Below are 12,297 nucleotides of genomic sequence, written 5' to 3' on the forward strand. Positions count from 1 at the left end.
GTCAAGTGTTACCTGAACATAAACGGCCTCACCTCTAGAAGGGGGACCCCAGAGGACACGGATTTTGTCCGCCTGGCCCACTCACTGTTGAGGTGCTCTGGAAGTAGGCCCTGCCCAAGGGAGCAAAGACTCCACGGGCTGCCGTGGGTTGTGAGGGGCGAAGCGAGGCTGGGCCCAGTGGGGCTCCTCCCAGCCATGAAAGTCGATAAAATCAATTCATCCTGACCCTTTGACCCCTGCAGCAGGACTGGGAGGTTGGTCTCCAACTGGGCTGTGCATGAATATCGGGGGGCCTTGTCAACAGCGGGGAGCACCAGGTGGGGGGGCCTGGGGGCCCGGGAGCCTGCCTTTGGACAGGGGCCCCCTCCTGGGCGGACTGGGCTGCCCTGCCACTGCACGGCACTCCTGGGGGGCGGTGGTTCCCTGGGCCCCTGAGCGGAGGTCCTCGGCCTGGGGCGCCCCATGAGAACAGCGGGCGGCTCTCTGGCTCTGCCTCTGGATGTGGGCTGCGGGGCGGCGGATTAATGCTCCCTGGGGCATCTTCGGGAGCAGGGAGCAGGGACCAGGGACGCTGGCGGCTGAGCAGATCGCCCAGCAGGCTCAGTGCGGGCGCTCCACCCCTGTAGAGCCGGCCCATCCCCGCCCCCAGGAGACCAGGGCCCGGCCCCTAACGCTGTTCATGATCTGGGGAGGGGTGGGGGTCTTCTTGCACCCAGGATTTGCTTTCTGATTAGCTTCATTTTATTGTCTTGGTTTTGTGGCGGGGGGAGCTGAAGAGAGTTAGAGACAGGATGTTTGGCCTGCAAGCAGGAACCTCTCAGTCATGCCCGGAGACAGAATGATTAAAAACGGGGGACGTGGAGACATGTGCCCAGTGCTGCACTGCGGAAAAGCGAGGCGAGCACAAGACTGGGCCCAGCCCCTCGGTCTGCTCAGGCGAAAGACAGCTTGCTGCTTCTCTGAGACAGACATCAGCAGGAAAACGCATCAGCTGGGGAGAGGAGACACTGGTGGGATACTTGGAGAATCCCAGGTCGTCCATCCCTGGAACAAAAGTGACCTTCGCTGACGTTCAGGAGGGAGAAAGGGGAGACTTGACAGCTTACTTCAAAAAAGCTACGAACGAGTAATAGTTGGTCACTGCCTTATCTATCACAAAACAAAAGTCTCATGACTCTTTGCGTGCACCATATTTAAACTGATCTCTTATACTAAAATTCAGATCACGAATGGCTGATGGACTATTTCTTTTCAACAGTCCTGATTTAAATAAGATTGGCTTGTGGCTAAATGGAAAAAAAAAAAAAAAAGCTGAAGGGGGCCTCAGGGTTCAGGAGCGTGGGCTCTGCTCCCGAAGGCCACAGAGAGAGGGCTGTGAGTCTGAGACCCTCGGCCCTGATCATCTTTGCAGAACGGGCTTTCCTTGGGTGTAGTAGGCCCTCAATAAATTCTGCTTTAATAAAGCAGAATTCTGGAAATTTGTCAGCAATATCTGAGCTTCGCCCAAGCCCCCAGTGGTATGTAAATCCTCCTGTGTCTTTAAACCTGCCTGGAAGCTGCCTCTGACAGACTCTAAAGCACCCTCGAGACCCAGAAAGTTCCTGAAGCTCCCAGGAGCGTCCCTGGTTCTGCTTCTTAGGCAGAAACTCACAAGATCCATGAAAACATAGCAGGAGACCCTCAATTAAGAACCGTGCTTTTTTTGTGTGTGTTATCCAAAAGCCGTAGTTAAGCTAATTAGAGTTCTTAATAGCCTCCTTGGTTACTGTTTGGCTGTAAGACTTAGGGCTTGAGAACAGCTGGCCATGCCCCCCCACCCCCCAATCTCCTTTACTCTCTCACCCCCAGCCCTCACCCCCCACCGCCCCACATGGCTCTGGGCAAGCACCTCCCCTCCTTGACCCAAAAACCAAGCTGCCTCCGGGCTCTGAAGGGGTTGGGGGCTTCAGGCTTCACACTAACTGTTTTCCAGGCACCAGAGGTTCCCAGCTGGGCCTTCCCCAACACCCTTTTCCTGCATGAAACCGTTCCTTTCACAGAGATGAACCTCTTCTGTTTCGTCCTAACTTTCTACTCTGTCATGCTCTTTGCTCGTCAACATTTCCAGGCATTCCTGAAGCTTCACAAAACACAGAGGGTAGAAGAGAGGGCTCTTGGATGGGGTGGGCGATTGTCCCAACCACTCGCTGATTCCTGTCATCTGCAAGATACAGTAGACAGGGTTAACAATGCGGATTTGGTCCTGAAACCTGGGGGTTCGGGGTGGGGGCTGGGGTTCGGCAAGAAAGTTCTTTCTCCTTCTGAACCACACTCAGTCCCCTCTGTGCCCACCTAGAAAAGTGAACGGGCAGTGGCCTGGCTCTAAACCTGCTGCCCTGCAGTGAGGACTTGTACCTGCATGCCACGCGCTTGGCCTTGGTGCTGTGGTTGGACCGGGGAGTGGGATCCGGGGGGTGGCCTGGAGGGACAGAGAGGCGGAGGCAGCCGCCAGTCCCGGAGGCCACACCCGGCAGGCAGGGCCAGTGTGGGGACCCGCGCAGAGACCCAGGCTGGGACAGACACGGAACTTTTACAGGTCAGCCGACTTAGAGATCGCAGTCGGACGTCCTCCGCCGGGGCAGGTGGCCGGTGAGCTGGGATGGCTGCCATCTGGGCGCTGTGGTCTGTACGTGATTTTGGAGTAAAAGCTGACTTTGGGGGGCATCCACCCACTTCCTGCCCATCTCAGAAGGGAAGGGCGTCCAGATCCTTACATGTGAGGGCAGGGCTGAATTTAGCTTCTGACAACTGGTGAAGCACCTCAGTGGAAACCCAGAAAAACGAAAGCAGGGGTTGTTGTTTTAGTTGCTCCATCACGTCTGAATGTTTTGCGATAGGAGCCCACCAGGCTCCTCTGTCCCTGGGGTGTCCCAGGCAAGAAGACTGGAGAGCATTGCCATTTCCTTCTCCAGGGGCTCTTCCTGACTCAGGGATGGAACCCACGTCTCCTGCATTGGCAGGCAGATTCTTTACCACTGAACCACCTGGAAAGCCCAGGTGACATCTCCTAAATTGAACCTCAGGTGGCATGGCTGTAAAGCCGCTAGGGATCGTCTCATTCAGCCTCAAAACCAAAGCCCACGGGCACCAATGTCTCACCCGTCAGGACGCAGCTGACTAGAGGCCTTGGGGCTCTTTCTGCTCCATCACAGGTGCTCAGCTCTACCAAGCCCAGTGCCCACTTTATAGGACAAATATCTTGTGATGACCTCTTATCTATCTTAATATTACATTTACAGATAATATAACTGCCCCATATATATATAATAGAAATCGATATAATGCCCTACATGTACTATAAGGGAGAAATAAAAGGGAAGTCATTCATAAAGAAATAGTTCAATAAACAGATACACAGGAACAACTATACTCAGAGCCCATCACCATGAATACCGTGGCCACAAATGTAGACTGATGGAAAGACACTGTACTGGTGGCTTAAATACCTTTCGTGTTGTCATTATCGATTATGCGATTTCCTGAAATGGTAAACAACTCTCGGTGAAGTTACCACCAAGATGAAATACAGCCTCCTGTTTTTTAGGAAAATTTTAGTCCAGGTTCCCCAGAAAACAGTGTGAGGCAGGAGGAAAATGACGCTTTCTCCAGAGGTGCCACCCCCCGGCGGCAAGAGTGAGGGGCGGAAAAGCTACAGGACAATACGATGCCGCATAAGCCACTTCTGCAGACACAGCGCTGGCGGGCTGAGAAAGCCCAGTGCCGCAGGAAGTTGGATCAGATGTAGAGATTACACTTAAGAATGCTGTTCAGTCGCTAAGTCTTGTCTGACTCTTTGCGATCCCGTGGACTATAGCCGCCAGCTTCCTCTGTCCGTGGGATTTTCCAGGCGGCAATACTGGAGTGGGTTGCCATTTCTTTCTCCAGGGGATCTTCCCAACCCAGGGATCTGAACCCCTGTCTCCTGCATTGGCAGGTGAATTCTTTACCCCAGAGCCACCCGGAAGGCCACACTCAAGAACAGACCACCCGAGAAAGGAAAGGAAGGAGAATCTTCAAGCCCCTTGGCTGAAGTTGGTTCCGTGAGGAGTTAATTCTCCTGCTCCGCTGGGTTATGTTATCTGGTCCTCCAGGCAACCGCAGCTTTGTTCTGACTCCACAAACAGCAGAAATATCTGGACACGAGGGCACAGGGCTGGCTGGCCTCAGGTGTGGCACACAACGCCCTGCAAGGTCAGAACGCTCAAGATCTGGGTCTGGGAGTCCGGCACAGCCCAGAGGATCCGGGGAGGTGAACACGCTGAGCCGGATACAACAGGGTGATTGCATTCCTGGCAGAGCCGGTGCATCTTAAAACCTCAAAAAGTGTTTTGTGTTCATGTTTTTTTCTTTTCCCTTAAAGAATCACGTTTCAGGCTCAGATTATTTGAACGGCTGGTGGAATGTTTCATAATTAATGTAGAGCACAGGACAAGTGTGTGTGGCTGGGACTGTTTGGTAGATTATAGGGAAGTGACAGCTGATGTTTGTAAGTTCCAGGCATCGTTCTGCGGGCTCGGTCCAGATGAGTTCACTGGATGTGTGTAATAACCTTAGGGAATCAGGACAGTTGTTGATGGGGAAACTGAGGCGATACTCTCAGCTCCAAAAGTCCCAGCCTCATCAACTAACCACCAGTCACGTCCTCCACCAGTCACGTGCCAATCAAAGCATCCCCTATGTCAGGCCCTCCCCTCCCCCGCCATGGGAGCAGCAGGCTGTGTTCTCCACAGACCTGTTCTCTTCACAGAAACACAGCCCAATCAGGTCCCCACTCAGCTTCAGGTTTGCTGATCTCAGGCAGGATCAGGGCTGTGGTGTTGTGAGAGGCGCCCTGGGCCAAAGGCTGGCTGAAGGAAGAAGAGTTTGGAACATGTGCAGAGTCCACTTCAATACCCTTCTAGACAGCAAGGAAGGCTGGCCCTCTGGCCAGAGTTGTTTCCGAAGATTTTCAGGAGTTATCATTGCTGTCGCACAGATTCTAGTGGGGCACCAGAAAAAAAATTTTTTAAAAATAGAGAAACCCAAACCCCAAAGCAAACCAACCTTCTGTGTCTGTCTTCTTACAGCTCAGGCATCGCTATTTGTGGCCAAAAGCCAGCTGGGGGGTCACCAGGCCCATGGAGTCGCTGGTGGGCCAGTTGGAGCCCATCTGAATCTCCGTTCCCAGGGCCGCTTTGAAACGCAGCTGCCGCCAGAAATGCCTGGTGATCGTGGCCTCCCGGAGCCTTGGGGGTGGTTTCTCCCCACAGAGCTTCTGACAAGCATCTGCACCGGGAAGTCTAGCCCCCAGCCTCCTGGCGGGTGGTCTCAGATCTTCCAACCTGCCAGGCGTGGGGTGCCCGGGGCAGTGGGGGTGAGGAGAGGAGGGGATGCTGGTGGCGTCCACCTGTATCCTGGAGGCAAAACTGTCTCCTGTTTTCTCTACCAGCCGAGGTGACATCTGAGACTGTCAGGCTCTCACTCATCCTGGGATAAGTAAAACAATAATAATAATAATGGCTCAGCCTCACCTGGCACCTACTATGTCCCCGATACTGTGCTCAGCGTTTTATGGATGTTAACCCTGGCAACAACCCTGTGAGGTTACATGTGTTCATAACTGCCCCCATTTTACAGATGAGAAAACTAAGGCACGATGAGTTTAAGTGATCTGTCCAGGGTCATGCCATCCATTGGCTACCAGGCTTCCCTGGTAGCTCAGATGGTAAAGGATCTGCCTATAATGCAGGAGACCCAGATTCAAATCCCTGGGTCGGGACGATGCCCTGGAGAAGAGAATGACAGCTCACTCCAGCAGTCTTGCCTGGAGAATTCCATGGACAGGGGAGCCTGGCGGGCTACAGTCCATGGGGTCGCCAACAGTCAGACACAGCTAAATGACTAACACTTTCCCTTTCATGCCATTCAGGGAGTGGCTCACTGACGTGCTCACCACCCCCAGTGCCCCCCGCTGCGATCCAGAGCAGCACACAGCCCCCGGGCTCTGCTCCAAGCAGGGGACAAAGGGCTTCAGCAGCCCAGGATCATCGCAGCTCTCCTGCTGGGACGCGGTCCCCATGCTGCCTCTCCCTGCAGCCTGGCCGGGTGCAACCTGGCCGGGCAGACGCTGCGGCCGGATCCCTGGTGCTCTCGCTCTCCTGCTCAAGCCAGCCTGGGTCTCTTGTCTCAGGGGGTTCCACAGGAGGCCTGCTTCCTCGCTGTCATCACCTCGCTCCCCAGGCTGACTCATCCTTCTGCTCTGCTCCTCTCAGCCTCCTGCTCTGCTTCCTCCACCTCTCCTCCGTGGCCCTTCACCCCCCACCCAGGGCGCCTACTCCTCTTCATCCCCTGGGCTCCACCCACAACCCCCCCACCCTCTGCCATCCTGGCCCCTGGAATAACAGACCTCCTGGCCCAGAATGTCCTGGGCCCTGGGTGTTCAGGGTCAAAGATGAGATGGTTGACATAAAAAGCCAGTGTGGTTCTCTTATTAAAACAGGCAGCTATTTGATTTCATGCCGACTCATGATGGTGTCCATACTCCAGGAAAAAGGCAAAAAGAGAGGAAAAAACCAAAACCAGTGTAAAGACAGTTTTCTCTTTGGAATCAGATAGATCCCGGTTTCTTTGCACTGGAAATTCTGGAGTCTACGGAATTCCAGGCCTGGCTGCAGGGCCTTGGGCCCCCCTTTCCTCTGAAAGGGCCCTGGGGGTCCTGGGGTCTCAAGGGTGCCTCCCCAGCGCCGGCTCACGCCCAGGCAGAGCTAAACATCGGCGCAGGCGGGGTCCACCCCGAGCGGCTCATACACCCCCAGGCGCTCTGATGGCCGCTGCCCAGGAGCGGGGCGCCCAGTAGCCCCTGTCCTCCGCAGCCCGACGCGCGTTCTCCCGGGGGCACAGTGGGGCCCTGCCTCGGGGCCTCTGCCCGGGGAGCCAGGGATTATGGCGGGCGGGGCCTGAGCAGCAGATGGTAGCGCTTAGCGCCCAACTGCTCTCCGGCACTTTGAACATCTTGAAAAGATTTCTTTAGAAGTTAAACTTGGCTTGGGAGCGACAATATGGTTCAGCCTGTGGCTTTGAAAAGGCCTCCGGGTGGGGTGGTGGCAGGGGGAGGCCGTTCCAGGTCCCCCACCCCCGCCTCACTCGGGCCCTTGTTTGCGGAGCCCCGTTTTTTTCGCGTGTCCTGTGCCCACAGTGGCCCCTGAGTTTCGACTCCATTGTCTGGGAGTCGTGTCTGCCCGGTCGCCTGTGCCCCGCCCCACCCCCGGAAAGGCCAGGCAGGTCTCCTGGGCCATCCTCCAAGGGCACATTTAGATGCCTGGGGCAGCTGGGCAGATTCCTGTCCTCAGGGCACCCAGCACAGCCAGCTCTGTGTTTTGCTGATGCCCTGAGTTCAGCCCAGGCGGGGCTTGCAGAGCATCCAAACACGGCTTTGGGTCCCAATTCTTTTGGCACCAGCCAGGACCAATTTGCAGCTTCTTGAATCCCGGAGCTCATGGCTAATTGCAGCGGAATAATACCCTCCAAATCCCCATCCTAGGCTTGTCCTATTTAACAAATCCTTTGAGGGACAAAGAGTTTGATCATCTCTGGGCTCAGATGACACCCCCACCCCCCACCCCACAGTTTTCCTGTCCTCATTGGTCCCTCTGAACTCTTTCCGGGAAGAGCCAAGCTTCTCCCCAAGGAAGTCACCCAGGAGCATCTTCAGGGCAGGGAGAGAGGACTTTAAATTGGCAGAAAAGAAACGTGATCCCCAGCCTGCCTGGCCACTGCGGCTCACAGCAGCTTCAGCAGCTAGAAGCAGGCTCCATTGACCATTCATGAGATGTCAGGTGGGCTACAGATGGGAACACGGCGTTATTGATTTTTACTAGCCTGCTAAAATTGAAAGGGGAAAAAAAAAACAAACCAACCCTCCTTAAAAGCTCCCAGTTAAGCTTTGTTTCCTGAATGATGATTCCAGGGCTCCGAGTTTGTCAAAGGCAAATTTAAAATATCAGGGCTGTTGGAGATATAATAAAATGAAATCTTACAGCCCTTAACTTCAGAGAGGTGGGGTCTCTGCTCAGGCTTGGGGGAGCGGGGTGAGGGGAGGGAGGCCGAATCCCAAGGAACAAAACCAGGAGCCCCTCCCTGCCTCCAAGGCAGCTGCTTTGATAAGATCGGAGGTGAATGAATTCAACAACAGCAATGAATTCCAACCAGTTCCTGGTGAAACGATGACAGAGGACAGGGTCCAGGTGCCTCGTGCGCCCCGTCGAGGGCACTGACTTGGAAAATGGGAAAGTTTGGGGTTAGAGGGGTGTGCTCTCAGGGGAGGAAGCTGAGCCCCGCAGCCTGCGCCCCCCTGCTCCCCCCACCCCGACCTGCAATACTTATTTACAGGTTGTTTTCTCTGTAGCTCATCTTTTTGAGAGGTTGCCTCTTTCCAACAATGGGGAGCCCCCTTGCCAGCACACTCATGGTGGTTGATGGTTTACTCGCTAAATCATGTCCAGCTCTTGTGACCCCATGGACTGTAGCCTGCCAGGCTCCTCTGTCCATGGGATTCTCCAGGCAAGAAGACTGGAGCGGGTTGCCGTTGCCTTCTCCAGGGGATCTTCCCGACCCAGGGATCGAACCCGGGTCTCCTGCATTGTGAAGTGAAAGCCGTTCAGTCGTGTCCGACTCTTTGCGACCCTACGCACTGCAGGCGGATTCTGAGCCCCTAGGGAAGCCCACTCAGGGTCCAGACAATCTGTGGAGGGATCCGCGCCTTGGTCAGCTTACTGGGTTGCTGCGGTCCTTGGCGCCCTCTTTCTGATTGCGTGCTGCGGTTGGGTCATTTTCCTCCAAATCTTTGAAGCTGGCAAAGCCTCTCAGGAGAAATCTCTGTGAGTCCACCAAAAGCTGTGTGCTCGTGTGGTGGTTTCCTCAGAGGGAAGACCTGGGTCCCTGTAGCCTCCCTAGTGTGAGTGTTCAGGCGTGGACACGCATGTGGGCACACACCCGTGTGTGGTGTGTGTGCACGCACATGCCTATGTTTGTGCCCGCGCAGGCCTTCGTCTGCCTGTTGGATTGAGTCGGGAACGCAGCTCGGCTGGTGCCCCCTTCCTCCCGAGCTGCCCAGTGGTACCACCGCACTGTGGAAATACATGGGCTGTTGACTGGTTGACCTTTTTCGAATTAAAGGAGCACGGAGCTGGGAGTCATGAACCAGGGGATCTGACCGATGGACTGACCGGCAGGTATGCCCCCGAGCTCTGCACAGTGTTGTGCTGGGGGCCACAGGGGGGTCGTGGAAGCAAAGCTGCCCTCCTGCCCGGGGACGACAGAACATACGCGTCCGTCGTCGGTTTCTCTCACGTCCTGAAGCCGCAGAGCTTCAGAGCTGGACGGGGCTCTGGGAGCCCGCACCTGCCTCCTTACCTTGTGGACGAGGCAGCAGGGGCTCTGGGGGCCCACCTGACCCCCGTCAGGCCCCCGGCACACCCTGGACTCCAGTCTCTGATGTCCAGCAGCCGGACGGCCCTCCTCAAGCATGTGGGTTCAGCGCTCAAGACACAGACGGGCGGGCGGAGGACTGGGCTGCCCACCTTCTCTCTCAGACAGGAGGGTCATTCACCAGCACTGGGAAGCTCAGCACGAAGGCCTTGGGAACCTCTTTCAACCTGTCACAGGATGGCAGAGACTCAGGTCCTCCCTTATTACCGAGTTTACCCAACAGATCCCTTTGCTTCCACAATAACTATTAACAGACCCCAGGGGCTTTGTGGAGTGCTCTTCACTCTCCGCCTATTTTTTTAAGTTTGCAAATTTGCTTTCAATTAATTAATTAATATTCTGGCCATGCCGTGTAGCTTGCAGGATCTCAGTTCCCCACCCAGGGACCGAACCCCAGGGCCATGGCGCTGAATGTGCCAAATCATAACCACTGGACCGCCAGGGAACTGCCCTCGCCATCAATTTTAATTCTCAGAAGAGCATCACGAAGTGAGTCCATGTGAGGACACGGAAGCACAGAGAAGGGGTGTGACACCAAGACGGCGTGTGATGCTAGGATTTGCATGCAGACGGATGCCGGTTGTGCTGGTCAGAGCGAGACAAAGTGGTGTTTGTTCTTGCTTCCCACTGACTGGATAGCATTTATTTGTTTATTGCTAAGAGCACTGGCTATGTCGGGGTTTATGGTGACAACGTATGTTCCAGCACCCCTTCAGAGAGCCGAGGGTGGGTGATTGGACCCATTCATTTCCAGTGCCTAACCCTATTTCAGGAAGGGATGGCAGCATCTTTTCCAGGCTCATGGGCATGTGAGCAGAGAAGCTATGATAAAGTCTGTGCCATAACACAAATCGGGACGCTCCGTGGAGTCATGTGGTTTGGGGAAATCTTTCTTCCCCACCCCCAAGAAAGACAAATGGCTTTTGAAGTAATTTATTTTTTTTCCATTTTAGAAATTTAAAAAATAAATTAAGATTGCAATTGCCTCTCGTATGCCTTGCACACAGTTTCAAGGTGCTATCAAATTCCTTTCTTCTCTGGCCATGAAATCTCTTCTTGGTCAAAGATGGTCACCTTACAGGTATCGTGATGATTAGTCGGAAAGATGCAGTAGTACCGTGCACTGCCCTCGTCTGCTGTTACATCGTTTATCTCCCCCAGTGTTTACACTGGCGTTGCCCCCACTTATAGCATTTGAGCTCTTGGTTTGATGTTGGGGGAGCTGTTTAGGGCAATGTCTTCAGGAATAATGGCGTTGGCGACCTAAACAATATCCATAAAGGGAGCAGAAGGGAACGGTCACTTGGTCTCTAGCAAGCTCGGGAATTCCACCCAGACTCCATTTTGTGGACAGAATTATGAAAGGGCTAGAAATTTCCAGATCAACCTCTTGTATTCCATCCTCCTGCCTGCCCCCACCCCCGCCCCCTTTCATTAGGGTGACTGGTGTGTCCCTGACCGTAACCAAGGTAACCAGGGTCCTCCTGGAATCTGTCTCCAGCGAGAGGACGGGCGCCCAGCGAGGATTTAACTCAGAGGGGACCCTGGTGACCAGGGACGCTCAGAGGCTCCCTTCCTGGAGCCACTGGGGCCGAGTGACAGCTGAAAGGCTGCAAGTGTCCCTGGGAGACAGAGGAGGACTTGGCATTATGGATAGATTTTTATCGCCCTCCTGAATACTTCCAATTACAGGCATTAGTTCCGAGGCTTTGTTTAGCAATTGGTGCCACAGCAATTGGTTTTTGTTCATTGATTTACATGAATGCATATTGTGGCTGGCTTCTCAGAATACACAATTTGCGTCATTGCTTTTGTTCTGTGGAGCTCTTTGGCGGAATGTGGGAGAATGGTAATATCACAGGAGGGGCGCGCTCCCCTCTCCTGGTGACCATGATTAATGATGTGGGGCAACAAGCTTATCCTGGGGTGGGTGGGGGGAGGCAGGAGCCCGGTCCTGGCTCTCTCTCTCTCTGTGGCCCCACGCTCAGAGCAGGCTTCCTCAACCTCTGCAGGACTGAGCTTTGGGACTGGGCCATCCTGTGCCTTGTAGAATGCTGAGTGGCATCCCTGGGCTTTGCCTTCTGGATGCCAGTAGCACCCCTCTGCCCACATGTGACACCCCAAAGTGTCTCTAGACATCGCCGCATGTCCCCAGAGGGCAGAGTCACCTCTGGTTGAGAACCTCCAGCTCAGGATAACCAGGGACTCAAGCAGACCTGGGAGCGTCCCATGTGGCTCAGTGGTAAAGAATCCACCTGCCAATGCAGGAGACACAGGAGACTGGGGTTTGATCGCTGGGTCAGAAAGGTCCCCTGGAAAAGGGCATGGCAACCCACTCCAGTATTCTTGCCTGGGAAATCCCATGGACAGAGGATCCTGGCGGGCTACATCCATGGGGTCGCAAAAGAGTTGGGTACAACTCAGAGACTAAACAGCATACAACAGGCAGACTCACTTGCTACAGGCCCTGGTTTAGGACTTAGAATTTAGGTCTCCTGGGGACCCCAAGATGTGAGGAGATTGGGGAGGAGGATGAAGCTGGACCAGAGTTCACCCACCAGAAGGAAGAAGCTCCCACTAGAAAAAGATAAAATTAGCCAACCCTTCTATAAACCTCACAGCAACCCAACATTTTGCCTAGGCAGTTTAACTTCAGTTTTTACAATCAACCATGCAATTCGTTGATTTCACTGCAAGGATATCCCAGCAGTCCATCCTAAAAGAGATTAGTCCTGAATATTCATTGGAAGGACTGATGTTGAAGCTGAAACTCCAGTACTTTGGCCACCTGAT

This window comes from Bos javanicus, chromosome 24, assembly GCF_032452875.1.
Source record: "Bos javanicus breed banteng chromosome 24, ARS-OSU_banteng_1.0, whole genome shotgun sequence".
NCBI lineage: Eukaryota > Metazoa > Chordata > Mammalia > Artiodactyla > Bovidae > Bos > Bos javanicus.